The following is a 21451-nucleotide window of genomic DNA, read 5'->3' as shown; positions in this document are numbered from 1 at the left end:
TGCTTATCCACCTCTCCCCCTCATGGTAAAATTCTTGCAGAAAGCTCGTCGGTTGGGGAGCAAAGTGATCCTCATAGCCCCATTCTGGCCTCGTCAAACATGGTTTCCTTGCTTATGGTCTCATCTGGTCAATCCTCCATGGATTTTGGATCCCACTCCGTATCTGATTTCTCACCCCCTGGAGTTGACAACTCCAAACCTGGACAATCTCAAGCTCGCAGCTTGGTTGATCAAGTTCCAATCATAGCTAGGACTCCCGGTATCTCCTCCTCTGTTAAAGCTATTTTAGTAGCCGCTCATAAACCTTCTACCAGAAAGGTCTATAAGAGCAAATGGAAACGTTTTTCGATCTGGGCGGAACATAGACATATGGATCCCTTTACAGCCCCGATACCAGCTGTATTAGAGTTTTTGTCACACTTATTTGATCAAGGTGCCAGCTTCTCCACCGTCAAAGTCCAATTAGCAGCAATTTCACACTTTCATGTGGGGAAGTGATCTCGATTCATCAGCTTCTTCCAAGATCTGCAAAACTTTCGTAAAAGGTACTTTCCTGTTAAGGCCTCCTGTTAAGGATGCAGTTCCTCCGTGGGATTTAACCCTTGTTCTTCAGACTCTTACTGGCCCCCCCTTTGAACCTGCAGCTTCGGTGGATCTTAAATACTTATCTTGGAAAACGGCCTTTCTCATTGCCATCACTTCGGCTAGAAGGGTTTTAGAGCTTCAAGCCCTTTGCGCCAAACCTCCATATCTGGTCTTCCATAAAGATAAAGTTTCCCTCAGGACCAATCCCTCCTTCTTACCTAAAGTCGCTTCTGAGTCTAACATTAAAACATTAATCAATCTATCAACTTACCGGTGTTTTTCCCAAATTATCAAAACAAAGGTGAATACAAATTACACTCTTTGGACGTGCACAGACAACTGAGGTTCTATTTACACAGGACTGCTGATCATAGGAAATCTGAGCAACTCCTTGTATCCTTTGCTTAACCCTTTTTGGGTAAACCTGTGTCAAAAGCTACATTGTCCAGATGGATTTCACAATGTATACTTCTTGCATATAAGAGTTCTGGCCGACCAGAACCTGTCTGAGTTCACGCCCATTCTACTCGATCGATTTCCACTTCTGCTGCCTTTTGGTCAAGGATGTCCTTGGATGACATTTGTTCAGCAGCCACTTGGGCTTCATCCCATACCTTTATTACCCATTACAAGCTGGATATAATTTCCAGAGGAAGGGCGTCCTTTGGCTTTGCAGTGCTCCAGAATATTCTTCCATGAGGACCTCCCAAGTTTTTTAGGTAGCTGGGGACTCTGTCCCACAGGTTGATGAACAAATGAAGTTAACTACTTCAGATAAAGAAGTTATGTACTTACCATAACGTTCCATCTGAGTAGGTAACTTCATTTGTCAGCAACCAACCCCCCCCCCTCCATCCCCCTAACCCGTAGTTCGTCCCTTTTTAGGATCTCTGTGTTCTCTGTACCAGATGACATCAGGTTAGGATGTTTAGTTGATCCTTTGGTTGTAGTATTCTATAATGCTAAGCAAACTCGATCTGAGGACAGAGAAGGATGGCAGGGGGTTATGGGTAAGGGGAGGAGCTTGGAGCTCGGATCTTAGCTGAATGAAGCTGCCGGCTCGGATCCAATACCCACAGGTTGCTGACAAATTAAGTTACCTACTCAGATGGAACGTTAATGGTAAGTACATAACTTCTTTTTTTTAGCTATAGCCTTCCTAGCTACTGGAGACAGAAGGTGGGAGATTTAATGGAATCACTTGTGTTGTGATAGGGTTTTATTTATGTTATCTACATGAATAGTAATGATAAGAGAGGGATACATTCAGAGACATGGAGAATAATGTTCCCTTGTGGGCCCTGTAGCAATAGTGGTCCTAGGGATGATACTTATAATGAAGTAAATAGCATCAAATTTATTTTATTTGGGTTAATCAAGGGTCTATCAACTGGCCATTTGCATAGCGTAGAAAAGTTAGATTGTGGTTGTTTCTGTGACAAAGGGGGATACTGCCAGCATAGCTAGCTGGAATTTTGTGAATAATTATGTCATTTGTGAACATCAGTATGATTTATATGAGATGCTCGTGTTACAAATGTATTAGAACTGTATGTCATGTATATATAAAACTGCTAGTACAGAACTATGTGTTAAAAAGGTATTTTATAAAGTGCTTGTGCTTAAAATGTAACCACAGTGTACCCTGCTGGAAGAGAACAGAACTGTACATGCACTATTGTAACCGTTTAAAGGTATAGCTTTTAACAGTGGGAAGTGGAATACAAGAGGTTAACTTCAGAAAAATAGCTGACATTAAATTACTTTATAGGCTAGGCCTAGGCATCTTATATAAATCATACTGATAAATTACTTTATAGGCTAGGCCTAGGCATCTTTTATAAATCATACTGACGTTCACAAATGACATATAATTATTCACAAAATTCCAGCTAGCTGTACTGGCAGAATCCCCCCAGTATAGTAGCGCATAAAATATGCCATCAACCTGATAACACCCCTGCCCTCAAAAATATTCTCACCCCTCATAGTGCTCCCAAGCCATTACACTCAGCTGATAAACTAATGATACTGACCCAAAAATCCAACAACTCTGCAGGTGATGCTATATTTGCCAACTCAACCGGTAAAATCTGGAATCTACTTCCTACTACCGTTACCAAGGAAACCTCACTACCCCTATTTAAAAGAGAACTCAAAAAAATACCTCACATCTCATTGGCTGTGCTCTTGTTCTAAACCTGACTAACAACTTCACTAATACACGTCTTGCTACCCAACCTGCTGTTTAGCCAAGTATCTATTTCTCATAGCATTTGAATGTCTAAGCATTGTGAATTATGAGATCTGATTGTATTCTATGTTCACATTTTCTGATATATCTTTGCCAGTCAGATGTAAGTGTGCACATTGTGCATATTGATATCTGCCTGCATTCTTTTTCTATATTGTTCTAAACATGTCTGCCTGAGTTTATCACTTAGTGATGTATGTACTGTCTCTTTTTTGGTATGTGGAGCTTTTCTCCCCGGGCCTCCGCTGAAAATGGACATATATCGAGTCGGACTATCCCGGTCAACAAATGTAAAACAAATAAATTTACCACATCTGCCTTGCTCTGATGAAGTACGTTTCTAGGGAACAGTACAATTCTCGTGGATATAGTCAGAAATATAGTAAAGCTTAGTTTAGATATTTTCTTTATTTCAGACTGTGCTGCAATGTTGTTTTAAATATTTTGTGTGATTTTGAACTCTGATGTCACTGTGAATATATACTAAATATTTTTCTTGTTCTTTTATTATTAAATATATTTAAACCTTTCATTGCGGCTGATCTGTCTAGGGATATTTAAGTTTTGAGAGTACTTGCATATTTATTTGGTGACACAGTGTGGGCCTCTCCTAATAGCCTTGCTCTTGGTCAAGCTACCATTTGTATTAATATTAATATTACACAGTAAGATTGGACACCCTTTGTTAAGGGCCTTAAAGCAGCTGATAAGGAGTTGGCTAGTGACAGTGATAACTACTTTATAGTCTTGGCAAAAGGAAGCATAGCTAGTAAACTTGTGCCAGCCTTTCCCAGGTGTGTGTGTGTGTGTGTGTGTGTGTGTGTGTGTGTGTGTGTGTGTGTGTGTGTGTGTGTGTAAATCAAACCTCAAAGAGTGTGTGTGTGTCAACCACTTGGGCAGAGACACGAAGTACTAGTTGGTCAAACAGGGTGTTGGAAGTCTTGGCTTGGCCACTCAGCTGAGATCTCAACTCTATAGTTGTGCCAGTGGGGAGTCTTATTGGGGATCTGGAGAAAGAGGGAGAAACCAACCCCGGACTGACTGTGGTCTCCATGTGCTCTTAAGGAAAACTGCACTTGATGCAGAGAGCTGCATCTGGAAATACTGTGTGTGTACTTGTTATCCTCCCAGTGTACGTCCCCCACTGGTGAGGATTGAGGCTCCTTGATTTCTGGTCCAGCGGTGGGTCTACACAGTTTCATCCAACTGACCAAGCTTCTGTTTGCTTATGTACATTTTATTTATTTATCCTTTGTAGATTGGCTTAGTCCTGCTAAGCTAGTGGCCTCTTTTCAGAGGAAACTCAAGGTTGTAGTTATACTAACTGGATAAATTTGACCAGGGCATTGGAGAACGAGTGGAATGTGGGTTCTGTGCTTGCACAAACCCACACTGGCAGTTTTCCAGAGCTCATGTGACTCCCTGTGATAGGGGATTGGCTAATCCCCTCCCATCAAGGGAAGCCTAACCTCTGTCACAGAAAACCAGTTTTTCAGTCTTTTAGTGCAGTTGGCTCTTCTCAGCAGCCTGAATTGCTGGATTTTAGCTTTCAGACTCAAATTGGGAGCTTCCAGTCTTCTTTATTATTATTATATACTTTTGATTTATTTTTGTTTATAGATACAGATATAAATATATTTGTGTGTTTTAGCTTTTTAATTTAATATTCTTACTGTTTACTATTGCTGTTAATTCCTGTACGAATTTTAACTTAATGTTCAGGTGTTTGTATGCATAAAACTGTTTTTATGCAGTTATGGTACTTTTCGTGTTTTATGACTTGTACTGGAAAACTGAAGTTCTGTGGAAGCATTTGAACATTAGGAACTGCCTTACACATGTAATTTAATCATGTCTGTTTCTGTTATTTATCTGCTTCATTTTGAAATTCTTACAGGAAGCTATTGCATTTTTCACCCTTGTCTTTATTTTTATGATATTTACTTCTTATTTAACACTACTGTAGCAATTTTTATCATTAAATTTCAATTTTACCGCAAATTACTTTGTTTGCATTTTCTGTGGGTTTTTTTTCATTTCTGTCAAGGGAATATCTAAGTAAATCCTTATTTATAATGTTTTAAAATGTTTCTATTTAATTTAAGGGCATACATTTGATTTATTTGTCACTATTTTGGGTAAGTGAATTTTATTTGGTACTTTGTGTGAACTATAATTTACTACATTGTGCAGGTTATAGAACAAAGCTTAGCACAATTTAAATTGTTTCTACTGTATTTTATGCAATTTAGCCCTACTAGCTGAGTGTCAACATAGGTTCATAGGCTATCGGCCCAAGGGCCTAAGTAAGCCTAGACAACAAAGTTCCCTGGCTTACGCCAACCCAAGAAAGTTAATTTCCTGTGCCCGTCGAACAGAGCCACAGAAGTGATCTCCGGGGTGTATTTCCTATTTCCCATTCACTCATCAAGATTTTTCTTGAAGAGTGTTAATGAGGAACTTTGCTTGGCATAGATGGCTAGCTTGTTCCAGAGTATGGGAAGTCTCTGGGACAGGAATCTATCCCACCAGCAAGTCCTGTTTATTGTGGTGACAAGGTTTAGGTCCCTAAACGTGTAGCTCGGAGGGATTGGTATTTCTTTAGGTGTAGCATGTCCAACAGCTCTGGGTTTGACATAGCTTTATATGTTAGGCAGAGATCACCTCGGAGTAGGCGATATGCTACAGAGTAAAGCTGGAGTTTTTTGAGGCTATCAGTGTAGGACATCTGTTTGAGGCCAGTAATTCTCTTTGTGAGGTACTTCTGTGGCCTTTCCAGCTGCTGCAGATGTCTTGTGAGGTACATTCCAAAAGGGGCGTTGTACTCTATAATGGGTCTAATGAGTGTCAAGTAGAGGGGAAAAATTACCTCATTTTTTTCCTGGATGAGAACCCTTTTGTGATGAGGTGTGCCATGTAGAAGGATTTCCTGACTACTGTGGCAATGTGATTATCAAAGGAGAGACTACTGTCCATCTGGGTCCCAAGGTCTCTTAGCAGACATTCGGTGTTAAGAAGACTGCCACCTATGTGGTAGTTCATGGGTACAGAGTTTTTACCAAAGGAGATAACAATGCACTTTTTGGCATTGAGCTTGAGGCCATGGCTCTGACACCAGGCATCTGTCTCAGTGAGACCCTTCTGTAGGATATCCACATAATTTGGGGACTCGACTATAGCTCTTAGTTTGCAGTCATCTGTGAACTTCGTTAACCAGAGACCTTCTGTGTTAGCCTGTACTTCAGAGAAGTAGATACCAACCAGGAGAGGTCCCAGGACTGAACCCTGTGGTACTCCACTTGTCACTGGTTTGAAGTCAGATTTGGAGTCTGCAACTTTTACAGTGTGGGTTCTGTCACTGAGCCAGTTGGCAACCCATCTTGTGAAGTAGGGATTTATACCTAGTTTAGTGAGTTTAGCTATAATTCCAGAATGGGGGATGGTGTTGAAAGCCTTGGCGAGGTCAAGATAGGCTGTGTGAACCACCTTATCCACGTCTATGGCTTTGGTGACTGCCTCAAAGAAGTCGACCAGGTTCATGAGGCAAGATCTGCCTTTCACAAACCTAAATTGGATGGGATCCAGAGTTTGGAGGTTACCAATGTCTTTGTTCATAGGTTCATAGGTTCATACTAGGCTATCTGCCCAAGGGCATTTATAAGCCTAGCCCATAGTTATGTGGCTTTCGCCACCCCTTTAGTTTGAATAAAAACTATGCCTATCATTTTTCTGTGCCTCTGTCAAGCAGTGACACTGAAGTAATCCCTGGGGTATATCTGCGATCTCCCATCCATTGGTCAAGATTCCTCTTGAACAAGGCCAGCGAGGTGCTCTGCCTCACATGTACCGGGATTTTGTTCCACAGCATAGGGAGTTTCTGGGTGATGAATCTGTCCCTCCAGCACGTTCTATTTATAACCGTGTCAAGGTTTAAGTCTCCCGCCCTTGTGGTTCTGAGGGATCTAGATTTTTTGAGGTGAAGCATATTCATCAAATCTGGGTTTGTCATGGCCTTATATGTCAGGCACAGGTCACCTCTGAGCAAGCGGTATGAGACTGAATAGAGCTGGAGTTCTTTCAGTCGGGCAGCATAAGACATATTTTTGAGACCCTTTATCCTTTTGGTGAGGAACTTTTGGGGCCTTTCAAGCTGCAGCAGGTGTCTGGTCAGATACATTCCAAACGGGGCATTGTACTCAATCATAGGTCTAATGAGTGATGAGTACAGGGGGACGATGACCTCCCTTGATCTAGATGTGAATCCCTTCATGATCAGGTGGGCGATATAGAAGGTTTTCCTAACTACTTTAGCAACATGAGTGTCAAGCGAAGGCTACTGTCAACTTGGGTCCCCAGATCCCTGATGACTTTTTCTGTGCTCAGTGGATTGCCACCTGTATGGTAGCTAGGGGTAACCTTGTTTTTCCCGAAGGGTATGACTATGCATTTTTTGGCGTTTAACTTCAGGCCATGGCTCTGGCACCAGTTATCCATTTCTGTGAGGCCCTTCTGGAGGATATCTGTGTCAGATGTGTTTTCGACTATAGAGCCCAGTTTGCAGTCATCTGCAAACTTTGTCAGCCATAACCCTCCTGTGTTTGCTTGTACTTCAGAAAAGTAGATGCCGAACAAGAGTGGACCCAGGACTGAGCCCTGTGGGACACCACTTGTGACAGGCTTTGAGTCTGACATGGCTCCAGCAACTCTGACCCTGTGGGTTCTGTCACTTAGCCAGTTTGCAACCCATCTTGTGATGTATGGGTTTACATTCAAGCTGATGAGTTTTTCGATGATACCTGAGTGGGGTATTGTGTCGAAGGCCTTTGCCAGGTCGAGGTAGGCTGTATGGACTGCCTTTCCCTCATCAATGGCCTTGGTGACTGTCTTGAAAAAGTCAACCAAGTTTAAGAGGCAGGATCTGCCTTTGACAAAGCCAAACTGGGTTGGATCCAAAGTCTGCAAGTTCCCTATGTCTTTATTTATGAGTTCCATTATGATCCTCTCCATGGCTTTGCAGATAAGGCTTGTCAAGCTAATGGGGCGGTAATTTCCAGGGTCTGTGGAGGCACCGCCCTTATGAAGTGGGACCACAGTCGCCGCGCCACTCCTTGGGTACGTATCCTGAGGTGAGGCTAAGATTAAACAGCTGTCCTAACTGTGGGTTTAATTCCTCGTTGAGTTCATGAAGCACACAGCCGGGGACACCATCCGGTCCCATGGATGCTGTGTTTTTTGCCTTAGTGAGGGCAGTTCTCACCTGGGCGTTGGAGATGTTTGGGGGCTACAATCCTCTGGAATAGATATCTCTCCTTTTGGGGAGGGAGAAGTTTGCACTGAACCTGTCAGCCAGTATGTTAGCAATGTGTGTAGGTTCAGTAATTTTCACATCATTTTGAACTAATTCTGAGCATATCTGGGAGTTTCCTCCTAGGTTTCTAACATAGCTAAAGAAGGCCTTATGATTGTCTTTAGAGTCCTTGGCGATTTTTCTCTCAAAATTTGCCTTGGATAATTTTATGAGAGCTCTTAGTTTTTTACTTATAATGATCAAAGGTGTCTTACCTTTCAAGGATTTTGCTCTATCTTGTAGTAGCTTCCTCCTTTTGTTGTAGAGCTTGTTTATGGCTGGGGTCCACCAGACTGGACGCTTGCCTTTGGTACAGAGAGTCTTAGTTTTGTTTGGGATTGCCTGATCCATGCAGTCCTGTAGGTGCTGGTAGAAGGCATTTGTAAGTGATTCAGCGGTTTGAGTAATGTTTACCACTGGCTCAGGGGCCTTAAAGGAGACCACACTAGTTTTAGAAGTGTGAAATCGGCTTTTGAGAAGTTTTTCACTGTGGTCTTTTTGTTTCAGGTGGGGCGGGATGAGGACCTCCAGCGAGATTAGTTTATGATCTGATCTCACCAGTGAGGGGTATACTTCGGTGTTGAACATTTTGATCCCATGTTCGTGATGATGAGATCAAGTATGTTTTCTCCTCTTGTGGGGATGGTGACTAGTTGTTCCATGGCATTTGAGTTTATGAACTCCAGGAATCTTTGGGTTAGAGTGTTCGGGCTTGAGTAGTGTTCCCAGTCTATATTAGGGTAGTTGAAGTCACCTAGTATGATGGTGTTTGGAGATACATTTAGCCCCTCCAATGTTTTCAGGAAGGCCATGTGAGGTTCCTGAGTTTGAGAGGGTGGCCTGTAACATGCTACAAATTGCAGAGCAGTCTTGCCTATGGTTAATTGCACCTGGATGGTCTCCGATGCATCGTGCGTTGCCACCAACCTTGAGGTGTGGGTGTCCTTTATGAATATGGACACCCCCCTCCTTTCTTGGTGTTGTCCGGATTTTGGGTCCGGAACGCATGATATGAGGTGAAACCTGTTAGAGCTGGGGTGCTCTCAGGAGCCTTGAACCAGGTTTCTGTCACAGCACAGATATCGATGTTCTCCATATTGAGAAGGGCCTCGAGTGCGTGCATCTTGAGAGTGAGACTTCTGGCATTGAGCAGCATTACCCTTAGTTTTTTTCCTTTTTTATGAATTGTTTATGAATTCCATGATGATACGTCCCATGGCCTTGCAGACCAGGCAGACCAGGCTCGTCAGGCTAATAGGGCGATAGTTCCCAGGATCAGTGGTGGCTCCCCCTTTGTAGAGTGGGATAACTGTTGCTGTGTGCCATTCAGTGGGCACAAAGCCTAACGTGAGGCTATGATTGAACATGATGCTTAGGTGGGGAGCCAATTCATTCTGAAGTTCGTGTAAAATGAAGCCTGGGATGTTGTCCGGTCCCATGGATGCTGTGTTTTTGGCTTTAGAGAGTGCTGCTTTTAACTGTGAAGTTGTGATTACAGGGACTCTGCATTCTTCCTGTATATGTATGGGCCCTTTAGGGGGTGAGAGGGGGGGTAAAGTTAGCACTGAACCTCTCTGCCAGGATGTTGGCAATATCAATTGGTTCTGTAATTTTTGTGCCATTGTGATGTAAGTTTATATTTTCTAATATTGGTGCTCTTAGTCAGCCCTTAATAGTGTTGGTGTGTTTTTCTGGCTGGTGCTTTTCCCCTGATTTGATGGATCATGATATGGCTGTCCCCCATAAAATCCATTTGTACTTCAAAAGTAAAAGAATCAACAAAAGTCAAACAAATCAACAAAACATACTTCAGCCTACAGTTTATGAATCTGTTGTTGCTTTAAGCCCACCCATAGATTACTTACCATTTTCCCCATCACCCCTGCTGTGAGCCCGCAGCCCTCTATCACACAGGGGTCAGACACATCCTCCAGGGCTGTTCCAGCAAGTGGTTCAGGTACCTAGCTTTCAACTTCTTAGAGTAAGAACTTTGGGCAAAGCCATAAATAATAGGGGAAGAAAAGCCCAAAAGTACAGACAATTTTTAAATATTGTTCTTCCAAACTTCGAAAGTTGATAGAATAACAGGTTTTTGCATTAGAATTAATTTTCTGAAGGGTATGAAGTCTGAATTTGAAATGTCTGTCATTATTTTCTGAACTTCATTCCTCAATGATTTGCTGGAAAACCATAATTTTGTGAGTAACAGGCCAAAAATATGAGACAAAAATCTGGACATTCTGTGAAAATCTGTACAGTTGAGAGATATGTGAGCACAGGAGAACCAAGCCCTTAAGATTCAGGCGAGGTCTGGGTGAGAAGCCCTTTGCCAGACATAATACTCTGTCCCCAGGTATTTTGTCCTCCAGTGTAGTTCATAGAAGAAACAGAAATTTCACCACACAACAGTCAGGTTATTATCATGTATCTGACCTTTGTGATTTCCTTAGCTAAGAGTGTGTTTTGCAGTCATATAATCTCAGATATTATGCTGCTACTCAGAATGAGTGTGGGGCTGACTTCTCCAGAAATCAGTCTAGATTTTGATGGGGATTGTGATGCAGACAGTAGCGAATGCTGAGTCCATCCAGTCTGATTCTTCGGAAGGTGAGCAGGTTCAAAAATCCAAGCAAGTTTTCACTTTTCCTTAAATGCTGGCTAAGTTAAGAGATGTATTTGAGTAGAATTTGAAACTACACCAGAGATTTGCAAAGTTTATGATTTTAGTGAAGATGAAATTCCAAATATTTGGCTGTTCCTGCTTTGTTACTGGCCTTAGAAGACGTGTATAAAACTGTATGTAAAACCCCTTTGTCTAATGAACCAGTTCCTAGAAAGTCTATGAGGAAATACAAGGTGTACTTTGATCTTGCAGCTCTCTTTCCTTCTTTGTCAGCTGACCCAGCTGCAGTTTCTCCAGCTGCCAACTCTAATAAGAGAATCTTGGCTTCTTTAAACCCTACACTGGTGTGAATCTCAGGGAAAAAGTTGGCTCAGTCTAGTAATTTAGTCTTTATAATTTCAAATTATCAGGGCTTCATGTGGAAATTTATTTTGAAATGTACTTTCAGTTTAGATGACTTTGTTGTAGCTTTGCCTGCTTCACAGAAGTATTATAATAATGAGATTGTTTTTAATTTGACTCATATTTCAAAACATTGTTTGAGGAGTGTCTTTAAAGGTGTGGACACAATTTCTTGAATTGCAGCTGCTGCTTTTGTACTGAGAAAGTAAGCTTGGTTACATAACCAGAATTTTTCTGAGGATTTAAAATTGAGATCTTGAATGCTTCTTTAAGTTCTGAAATTGTGTTTGGTCCTGCTGCTACCCAGATTATCAAACAATGTGATGATATAGGTAAATTGATGCATGGGGTATCTAGAATGCGTCTTATTCTCTGGTTCTCCTGTAACAAGGCATCCAACTTCAAAGGGTAGGGCCAACAAAAATCCGAGTCTAACAAGAGTCAGGGTACTTAGCAAAAAATAGCAAGAGGATTATGCTTCCAAACCAAATAAAAGGGATTCCTTTTCCAAAATAGATCATTCACCTGCTAAGGAATGACTGTACCAAGACTCAGGACATCCCACCCCTTCCTCCTGGCTCTCCTCCCCAGAAGCCTGGTTTCAAATAGTCCCAGACAAGTGGGTGCTGTGAATAATTCAGTGAGTATACTCTTACTGATGCGCAGAAAATCCTCATCCCTTCATGGAAATCCTCCACACCCGCCAGATGAGACGCATCTGTTCTTATTGGTATTTCTTCACAAGTTGCAAGCAAGGGTTATATAATTAGTTCCTGCACCACAAAAAGGAAAAGAATTTTACTCCAGGATCTTTTTGTTACCCGGAAGGCCTGCCTTGGAGACCACTGTTAGATTTGTTGTACCTAAATACCTTTCTGAAAGTACCCAAATTCAAAATACTCATGCTGCAGATGGTCATAGCCCTTCTTCTGGACCACTGTTTCTTGGTGACTTTACATCTGAAGGATGCTTTTCATCATATTCCAATTGCTCCCAACTTCAAGATGAAACTGCAAAAGTCATGTCTCACACCCTCACAAAGAATTGTCTCCATGGGGTGTATAATGGACACAGAAAAAAATATGGCGTTTTTATCAGAAGACAAACCTCCTGACTGTGCAGAACAGCTGCCTCCTCAAGAGAATTTCTGAAAATTCTAGGTCTCATGGCATCAGTGATCCTCATGACACTACTGGCCAGATACCACATGAAAAAGAGTCATTGTTTAAAAATTGTTGGACCCAGCACCTGCCTCCCTTGGAGTGTCAGGATTTTATGAAATGAGAGTTACAGTGGTGGAGGGATCAGATGTCTATCAATCCAGACCTACCTGTCTCCCTCTAGACCCCAGTTCAGTTAGTCCAGATGGACTCACCAGATTATGGATGTGGAACAAAGTCCAGGGGAGTGTATTACAAAGCACACAGGTGACAAAGACATTTTAGTGATTCAGACCTTAAATGTTTTTCCCCATTTATGGTCTCCAGGTCCCCTTTTATTGGTCACAGACAAGACCTCAGTCATGTGGTATTTGAACAAACAAGGAGGTACATACCTTCTTTGCCACATGGCAGTGAAGGCCTGGGAGGTAGCTGTGACGCCGCACCACTGGCCCAGTAATCAAGGAGCCTCAATCCTCACCACTAGCACCAATAGGAGACGTACATTGGCAGGATGACAAGTACAAACACAGTAAAGTGCAATTTCCCTTAAGAGCACACAGAGACCACAGTCAGTCTGGGGCTGGTTTCTCCCTCTTTCTCCAGATCCCCAATAAGACTCCCCACTGGCACAGCTATAGAGTTGAGATCTCCGCTTAGTGGCCAAGCCAAGACCTCCAGCACCCTCTCTGTCCAACCAGTGCTGTGTGTCCCTGCCCAAGTAGCTGACATACACACTCTTTGAGATTTGATTTATACATAAACACACACACACATGCACACACACACACACACACACACACACACACACACACACACACCTGGGAAAGGCTGGCACAGGTTTACTAGCTATGCCCCCCCTTTTGCCCAGATTATAAGGTAGTTATCAGTGCTATCTGCCATGTCCTTATCAGCTACTTTAAGGCCCTTAACAAAGGGTGTCCAATCTTACTGTGTAATGTTACTGTCAGTACAAATGGTAGTTTGACCAAGAGCAAGGCTATCAGGAGTGGTTCACAGTGTCACCAAATAAATATGCAAGTACTCTCAGAACTTAAATATGTCTCACAAATATCAGCCAGAATGAAAGGTTTAAATATATTTAATAACAAATAATAAAAGAACAAGAAAATACTCAGTAAATAATCACAGTTACATCAGAGTTCGAAATAACAGGAAATATTTAAAACAACATTGCAGAACAGTCTCAAATAAATAAAGAAAACATCTAAGCTATACTTCACTATATTCCTGACTGTATCTAAGAGAAACTGCTGTACCCTAGTTAACTTAATTACAGAGCAACAGGCAGGTGTAATGAGTGGAACAGGTCAAAGACAAAATGCAAAATGCTCAGTCTCTCTCTCTCTGAAAGTTCTTACATGAATATCCCAAATATTACTGCTGGGATGGCTTGCAGAATGACATAAGTTCTTGTCATCTGACTCTATCTCAGGTGAACCCCCCCCCCAGCCCGATGCAACTGGTAGCATTCAGCATCTACCTGGGAAAATACATAGACCTCAGATCTTTTGGCAAATGGTGGAAGTCAAAAAATAATTTACATTCCTCCACATTTAAAGACAGTACAAAAAACTACTAGTTCTAGATACTATGTCTCCTGTTGCACTGAAACTGAAAGATAGCATCTCTTTTTATGGCCCAGCCATAAAGTTATTCAAACTCAACTATTCTTCTGAAGTTAACGTCCTGTGTTGGAGTTTCTGTTATTAAAATATATACATTTAAACAGTTATAATAGTGTATATATATTTCTGTTCTGTTCCAGGAGGGTACACCGTGGATACATTTTTAAAGCACAGTACTTTACAACCCTTTTCAACACACACTTCTGTTTCAGCAGTTTGATATACATGTAACATACAGTTCTAATACATTTGTAACACAAGCATCTTACATAAAGCATGTTGACATTCACAAATGACACATAACCATTTACAAAATTCCAGACAGCTATGCTGACAGTATCTCCTTTTGTTACAGTTCTATATAAATCATGTTAATATTCACAAATGGCATACATTCATTTACAAAATTCCAGGTAGGTGGGCTGGCAGTACCTCCTTTCATGATATTTCTCCTCCCCCGAAGACTCAATATAGTTTTTCAAGTGACCCTTGAGAAATGTTGCTTGAGAGGGTTGACCCTATCAGGGAATACCTTACTGCATTCCCTGTCTTGAGATTCCAGCTGCCTTGGCATTGCTGACCCCAGTACAGTGCTGCACTGTGCTATCTTATGCCTGCAATCCTAGGCTCCACCATAGTAATTTGGGATTTTGCTGGCTGGCCCCCTGTAGCCACAGATCCCCCCTCAGACTCCTCCTGCCTTGTACTGCAAATACTTAGCACCAGTGCCTCCCTAGCATGGTAAGGTTTCATCATGTTAACATGGTGCAGTTCATGCCCCTGTCTCCTGACTAGCAGTTCTGCCATGTAGTTAAATTTACTGACCTTCCTTACCACTTTGAAGGGTCCCTTCCAAGCTGCCTGCAGCTTGTGTCTGACAGGAATGAGAACCATAACCTGCTGCCCTACAGCATACTCTTTAGCTCAACCATTCCTGTCATACCAGACCTTTTTCTGCTGTTGGGCTTCTGCCAGGTTCTCCTGGGCCAAGCCTGTGAGTTCCCTGAGCCTTGTCGTGAGGTTTAGGACATATGCCACAACAGACTCCTTGTAGGATTCACACTCATCTTCCCACTCATCACAAATCAAATCTAGAGATTCCCTCAACCTGTGCCTAAACAGTAACTCAAAGGGTGAAAAACCTGTGGATTCCTGGGGCACCTATCTGTAAGCAAACAACAGTTGGGGCAAATATTTGTCCCACTCCCTCTTAAACTGGCCTGCAAATGCCTGTAGCATGGTCCTTAGTGTAGAGTTTAACCTCTCTACCAGACCATTAGTCTGGGGGTGGTCTTTAGGTGCTTCACCCCACAGTGCTTCCACAGACAAGCCAGCAGGTTTGACATGAAATTGGCACCTGTGTCAGTCAGTATTTCTTTTGGGAAACCTACCCTGCTGAAAATCTCCAACAAAGCATTTGCCACCTTTTCTGCCTCAATGGAAGACAGAGCCACCGCCTCAGGGTATCTGGTACCATAATCTACTACCACTAGGATATACTTTTCCCTGTGGAGCCTGGGGTAGTCAGAGGTCCCACAATATCTATAACTACCTTCTGAAACGGCTCCACAATCACAGGCAAAGGCATGGAAGGGGCCTTGCCCTTGTCTCCTGTCTTACGTACCTTTTGGCACTGCTCACAGGTCCTGCAGTACCCTGTTACATCCCTCGAAATCCCAGGCCAATAAAAGTTCTGCATAATATTTCTCTTTGTACGATTTATGCCCGTATGACCTGCAAAGGGAATATCATGGGCTATGGCTAGAAGTGCCAGACAGTAGGCTCTGGGCACTACCAACTGTTGTATTCTCTCACTCTCTAGTCCTCCCTCAGGGGCCTACTCTCTATACAGTAACCCTTTGTGCCAGTAAACAGAATCCCCTTATGTTGAAAATCAGGTGGCTCACTAGCTACCACCTTCAGGCCTTGTAATGTAGGGTCAGCCACAATGAAAGGTATAATATATTTAATATCAAATAATAAAAGAACAAGAAAATAGTAAATAATCACAGTTACATCAGAATTTTAAATCACATGAAATATTTAAAACAATATTGCAGAACAGTCTCAAGTAAATAAGAAAACATCTAAGGTATACTTCACTATATTCCTGACTGTATCTAAGAGAAATTACTGTATCCTAGTCAACTTAATGAGCAATAGGCAAGTGTGGTGAGTGGATGTTCTTGTCAGGTCAAAGACAAAATACAAAATGCTCAGTCTTTCTCTCTCTGAGAGTTCTTAAATTAATATCCCAAATATTACCTTTGGGATAGCTTGCAGAGTGACATGACGTCTTGTCATCTAACTCTATCCCAGGTGAAAACCCCCATTGGTGCAGCTGGTAGCATTCAGCATCTACCTGTGAAAATACATAGACCTCAGATCTTTTGGCAAATGGTGGAAGTCGTAAAATAATTTACATTCCTCCACATTTAAAGACATAACGTCTCTTGTTGCACTGAAACTGAAAGATAACATCTCTTTTTATGGTCCAGCTATAAAGTAATTCAATCTCAAGTATTCTTCTGAAGTTAATTTCTTGTGTTGCAGTTTCCATTGTTAAAATATATACATTTAAACAGTTACAGTAGTGTATATTCATTTCTGTTTTGTTCCAGTAGGGTACACTGCTGATACATTTTTAAAGCTTAGTACTTTACAAACCTTTTCAACACTCACTTCTGTACCAGCAGTTTGATATACACATAACATACAGTTCCAATACATTTGTAACACAAGCATCTTACATGAAGCATATTGACATTCCCAGATGACACGTAACCATTTAGAAAATTCCAGACAGCTGCGTTGGCAGTATCTCCTTTTGTTACAGTTCTATATAAATCATGTTAATATTCACAAATGATATACAATGATTTGCAAAATTCCAGATAGCTGGGCCAGCAGTATCTCCTTTCATGACACTAGCTTTACAGCATTCTGTGATGCTTCAGGCCACATACATCCCATCAGAGCAAAACCTAGTATCAGACAGATTAAGCAGATTCAGAACAGACCCTCACGAGTGTAAACTCAGGACAGAGGCCTACCTGAATTTGATCCAGATGTGGAGAGCACTAAAAATAGTTCTTTTTGCTTTCTTTCAAAGCAGACAGTTGGTAAACTTCTGCTTGAAATATCCTTGCAATGAAACATGGAGAACAGCATTCTCATTCCCTTTGACAGAAATGTTCCTTTATGCATTTTCACCCTTTTCATTGATACCCAAGGTACTTGTGAAGATTCAGAAGGAGTTAGCAGATATCATTCTGGTGATTTTCTTGTGGCTGAGGCAAAGTTGATTCTCCCTTTTAATGGAATTGGTCAGTGGTAATTACCTCAAGCTTCCTCACACTGGATCTGCTCACACAGTATCAGGGGTGACTGGTGCACCCCAACATAAGAGAAATTGTTACTGACATCCTGGATGACTTGTCTTGATACCTTTAGGTCACTTGTTCCATTAGGATATGCAGCAGGTATTGAAGGAGGCTAGAAAATCTTGTGTTTACAAGTGGAAGAGGTTTTCTATGTGGTGCCTAACTGATATCAGATGTTTTTGGTATGGTGTTTACCCCTTTGGTTGTAATTTGTGTGAACTACTCAATGATGTCTTATCTTATGCATTTGTCAAGGTGCATCTTGTGGCTATTTCAGCTTTTCTGATCATGGATTCCCCACTTTCTTCACTTTTGGTGGTCAAGCAGTTTATGAAAGGAGTGTTTCACCTGAGATCCTCTTGAAAGCGTGTTCTTTCTCCTTGGGATCTCAACTTCATTCTTGAAAAATTGACCTTATCACCTTTTGAACTTCCCTTTCAGGAGGATTTGAGGTTCATCACATGGAAAACTATTTTGGTTATTGCGCTGACAATTGCAAGGATATCTCTGAGCTGCAGGCTGTCCTGGTGGGCCAACTTTATCTGAATTTACAAGCCAAGTATATGTATGCCCAGCAATAGGATAAAGGTTCCTGTGACACAAAATATAAAATAATTATACTGTTTACTCAACCACATGCACAGGAACCAAAATGGCAGCAGCTCAGAATGACGAAAAATAGCATCTAGTGTCCCATAAAATAGCAGCAAAGCGGCAGCAGCTCAAAAAAACAGGATACAAAGCATCTGTAATCCCATGAAACAGCAACAGAATACGATCTAAAAAAGCTTTTTATTCCATAAAAAGTAAGCGCTTTCACCCGAAGGCTTCTTCAGACTTCATTCCAATTCATAAAACATTGCCTTTAAATAATAACAATTAACAACTGATAGGTTCCTTTTACAAATACGTCATTCACATTTAAAAGAACAGACTATTAACAAATATAGTCATTAAGAAAGCAAACATGTATATTATATATTAAAAACATACTAAAAAATGTATAATTCATATAATTTATAATAGTATATATCATATGTCATCTTTTGGGCTTCATTACCCTTCTTTTACGTAAAATGGGCTTTAACTGAATTTTATCATTCAAGCCAGGGGATTTATCCGCTCTAAAGCGGATAATCCATTTTAATTCACATTCCTGAGTATAATTGTCAGAATCACCTCCTCTCATACAGCAAATAACATTTTGTATCACACAAAACTTGAAGGAGTGTGATGCTCCTAAAGACTTATGATGTTTCGCTAGAGCGTTATGATCAGATCCTATATGCATATGATAAACATGCTCCCTAACGCGTTCCCTAAGCTGTCTATTGGTTTTACCAATATAGAACGCTGCACAGGATGTACATTTAGCTAAATAAACCACGTTGCTACTTAAACAATTAGTCATGGTATGAAATGAATATTCATATTTAGTTACAGGATGTTGAAAAATCATATTACAATCAATATATTTACACTGATTACAGCTATTACAAGGTACAGTGTTATATTCAGAAAAATGATTAATAGGATTGTTTAATTTCATGTTGGAGTGGCATAACATATGTTTTAAGTTAGGTTTATTCTTAAAAATAAACTTGGGTTTTTGACTAACTACCTCACTGATTTCATTATCAAGTAGAAGGGTGCCCCAATGTGTCTCCACTAATTTTCTAATATATTCTAAATCTTTAGTGTAAAACATAGGTATCCTAACTTCACACAATTCATTTACTATAACAGGATTATCAATGTCAATATATTCCGAAAAGTATGGTCGTGCTCTTGTTCCACTTAATTCATTAACTTCTAGGGTGGTTTTATCAAATAACTCTTCACTGTAACATCTCTCGGCAGACCTTGCCTTGAGATCAGCCACCTCATGTAAATAACCTTCATGTGATGGATTAAGCCTGGATGCCCTCATTATTTGCCCCTTAATCACATTATCAAAAACATGTTTAGGATGCATGCTGTGTCGATGTAGGAGGGTATTCCTATGGCACGCTTTCCTATGAACAGAAGTATTCAATAACCCATTCTCCAGTCTAATGATGTTGACATCCAGGTAAGATATTTCAAATAAAGAGAAACAAAAGGTAAATCTCAAAAAACCAGTAAGATTGTTCAAGGTTTCAACAAACTCTAAAAGACTAGTCTCATCACCCCTCCAAATCAGAAAGAGGTCATCTACAAACCTTCTATAAAAGCCCACATTACTTTTAAAGGACTCTAATGGAAACAAAAGCTCCTCCTCCCAATCAGCCATTACAAGGTTGGCGTAGCTATTGTCACAAGATGTGCCCATAGCTACACCATCCTTCTGTAAATAGATGTTCTCATCAAAAATAAATATATTATTATTCAACACTGTCTCTAAAAACAAAACTAACAAGTCTGTTCTCTGCAAAGTAAAATCTGATTTCCTAATCAAATATTGTTGTACTCTGTGTACACCTACATCATTGGGTATCACAGTGAACAAACTAATGACATCCAAAGTAACCAAAAAATATGGTTCTTGATCATGGAGTGACTTAGTATAATTATAGAGGTCTAACAAAAATTGTTTACTGTCTTTCAAAATATATATATTGGCTTCTACCACAGGTCTAAGATGATATTCTAAAAATACAGAAAAAGGTTCAGTAAGCCACCCTCGTCCAGCTACAATCGGTCACATGGGTGGTTTCACCAAGGATTTATGAACCTTTGGTAAGCCTTGTATAACTGGTATAAGAGGGTTATGAACTTTCAAATATCTTAACAACTCCCACTCTTAAATAAATCATCCAACATGTCAAAAACTTGAAAAACTTTAGTTGTAATCTCATTCATATCTATCCTACTATATGAATTAACATCATCTAACAACACTTTCATACTATCCAGGTAGTCAGTTCGATCCATCAGTACAATAGGACCCCCTTTATCTGCCGGTCTGATAACTAATGACTCATCCTTTTTTAAATCTGAAAGTGCTTTTCTTTGCAAAAAGCTTAAGTTGTCCCTGCGACCCTTACCTTTTTGAACAAGTTTTTCTTTATAATAATAATTATATATATCGTTCTCAACTAATTTGGAGAACGTATCTAACAAGGGATGTAGCACCGGTGTATACAGACTATTGGGGCGAAACAAGGTCATTGAGTTATCATTGTATCCTTGTCCTTTAAACTCTAATTTTAACTGGACATTCCGTATGAACATTTTAACATCTATTATAGACCATTGCAAGGATATCTCTGAGCTGCAGGCTGTCCTGGTGGGCCAACTTTATCTGAATTTACACATTAATCCTTCTTGCATGCCAAAAGTTGTTTCTGAATTTACCCTGAATCAAGCCATCAGTCTCCCTTCTGGAACCTAAAAGCAAGGGAGAGAAGATTTTGCTTACCTTGGATGTGCACATACATCCCAGGTAATACCTTGATAGAACTAAGCCCTTTAGGAAAGCTTAACAGCTGTTTATTTCTGATTCTGGAGCTAAGAAGGGTCAACCTGTCTCTAACCCAATGGTAGTTCATACGTTGTCCTCTGCTATTGTTTCCTTATTACTTCCCCATTATAAAGCACATTCCACCAGAACCTTATCCTTTTTGGTGGCATATTGGAAAACTGTGCACTCTAGAGGCATTCTAGAGGCAGCAACCTAGTCCTGTGTTCATACCTTTATAAAGCAGTACAAACTGCATTCTTTCTCAAATTCCAGACCAGGCTTCAATAGGACCATTCTCCAGGGACTCCTGGATCATCATTAACCTTCCTCCTTCCAGTTAGGGTAAGCCTTATGAGTCTCACATGTGCTTCTGAGGCAGTGTGAATGATGAATATACTGCAGCTGTGCAAGCCCTACTTACCTGTAACAGTAGATGTTCGAGTTCAGTGGCAGCACCCACCATCCTCCTCATTTTAAATATCGTTCAATGGTATCCAACCTTGTTATGTTGTGTTTGGCTTTCGTTATTTGTGTTGATATTTTTTGGGCTGTGAATTGGTGGATTTCTGGCAGTTCTTGCTTCTGGTTCTTCTTGGTTCTTCCTAC

The 21451-nt window shown here is 40.8% G+C and overlaps 1 protein-coding gene across 1 annotated transcript in view; it reads left to right on the top strand.

Annotated features, from left to right (window-relative positions):
* The window catches only part of CCDC57 (coiled-coil domain containing 57), a 3049962-nt gene that overhangs the window by 1141176 nt on the left and 1887335 nt on the right, over positions 1-21451 (top strand). The gene's annotated exons all lie outside the window — the stretch shown is intronic.

This window comes from Protopterus annectens, chromosome 4.part0 (assembly GCF_019279795.1).
Source record: "Protopterus annectens isolate FY-2018-M chromosome 4.part0, PAN1.0, whole genome shotgun sequence".
Classification (NCBI taxonomy): Eukaryota; Metazoa; Chordata; order Ceratodontiformes; family Protopteridae; genus Protopterus; species Protopterus annectens.
The sequence above is the reverse complement of the archived record's forward strand: the minus strand, read 5'-3'. Positions and strand labels throughout refer to the sequence as shown.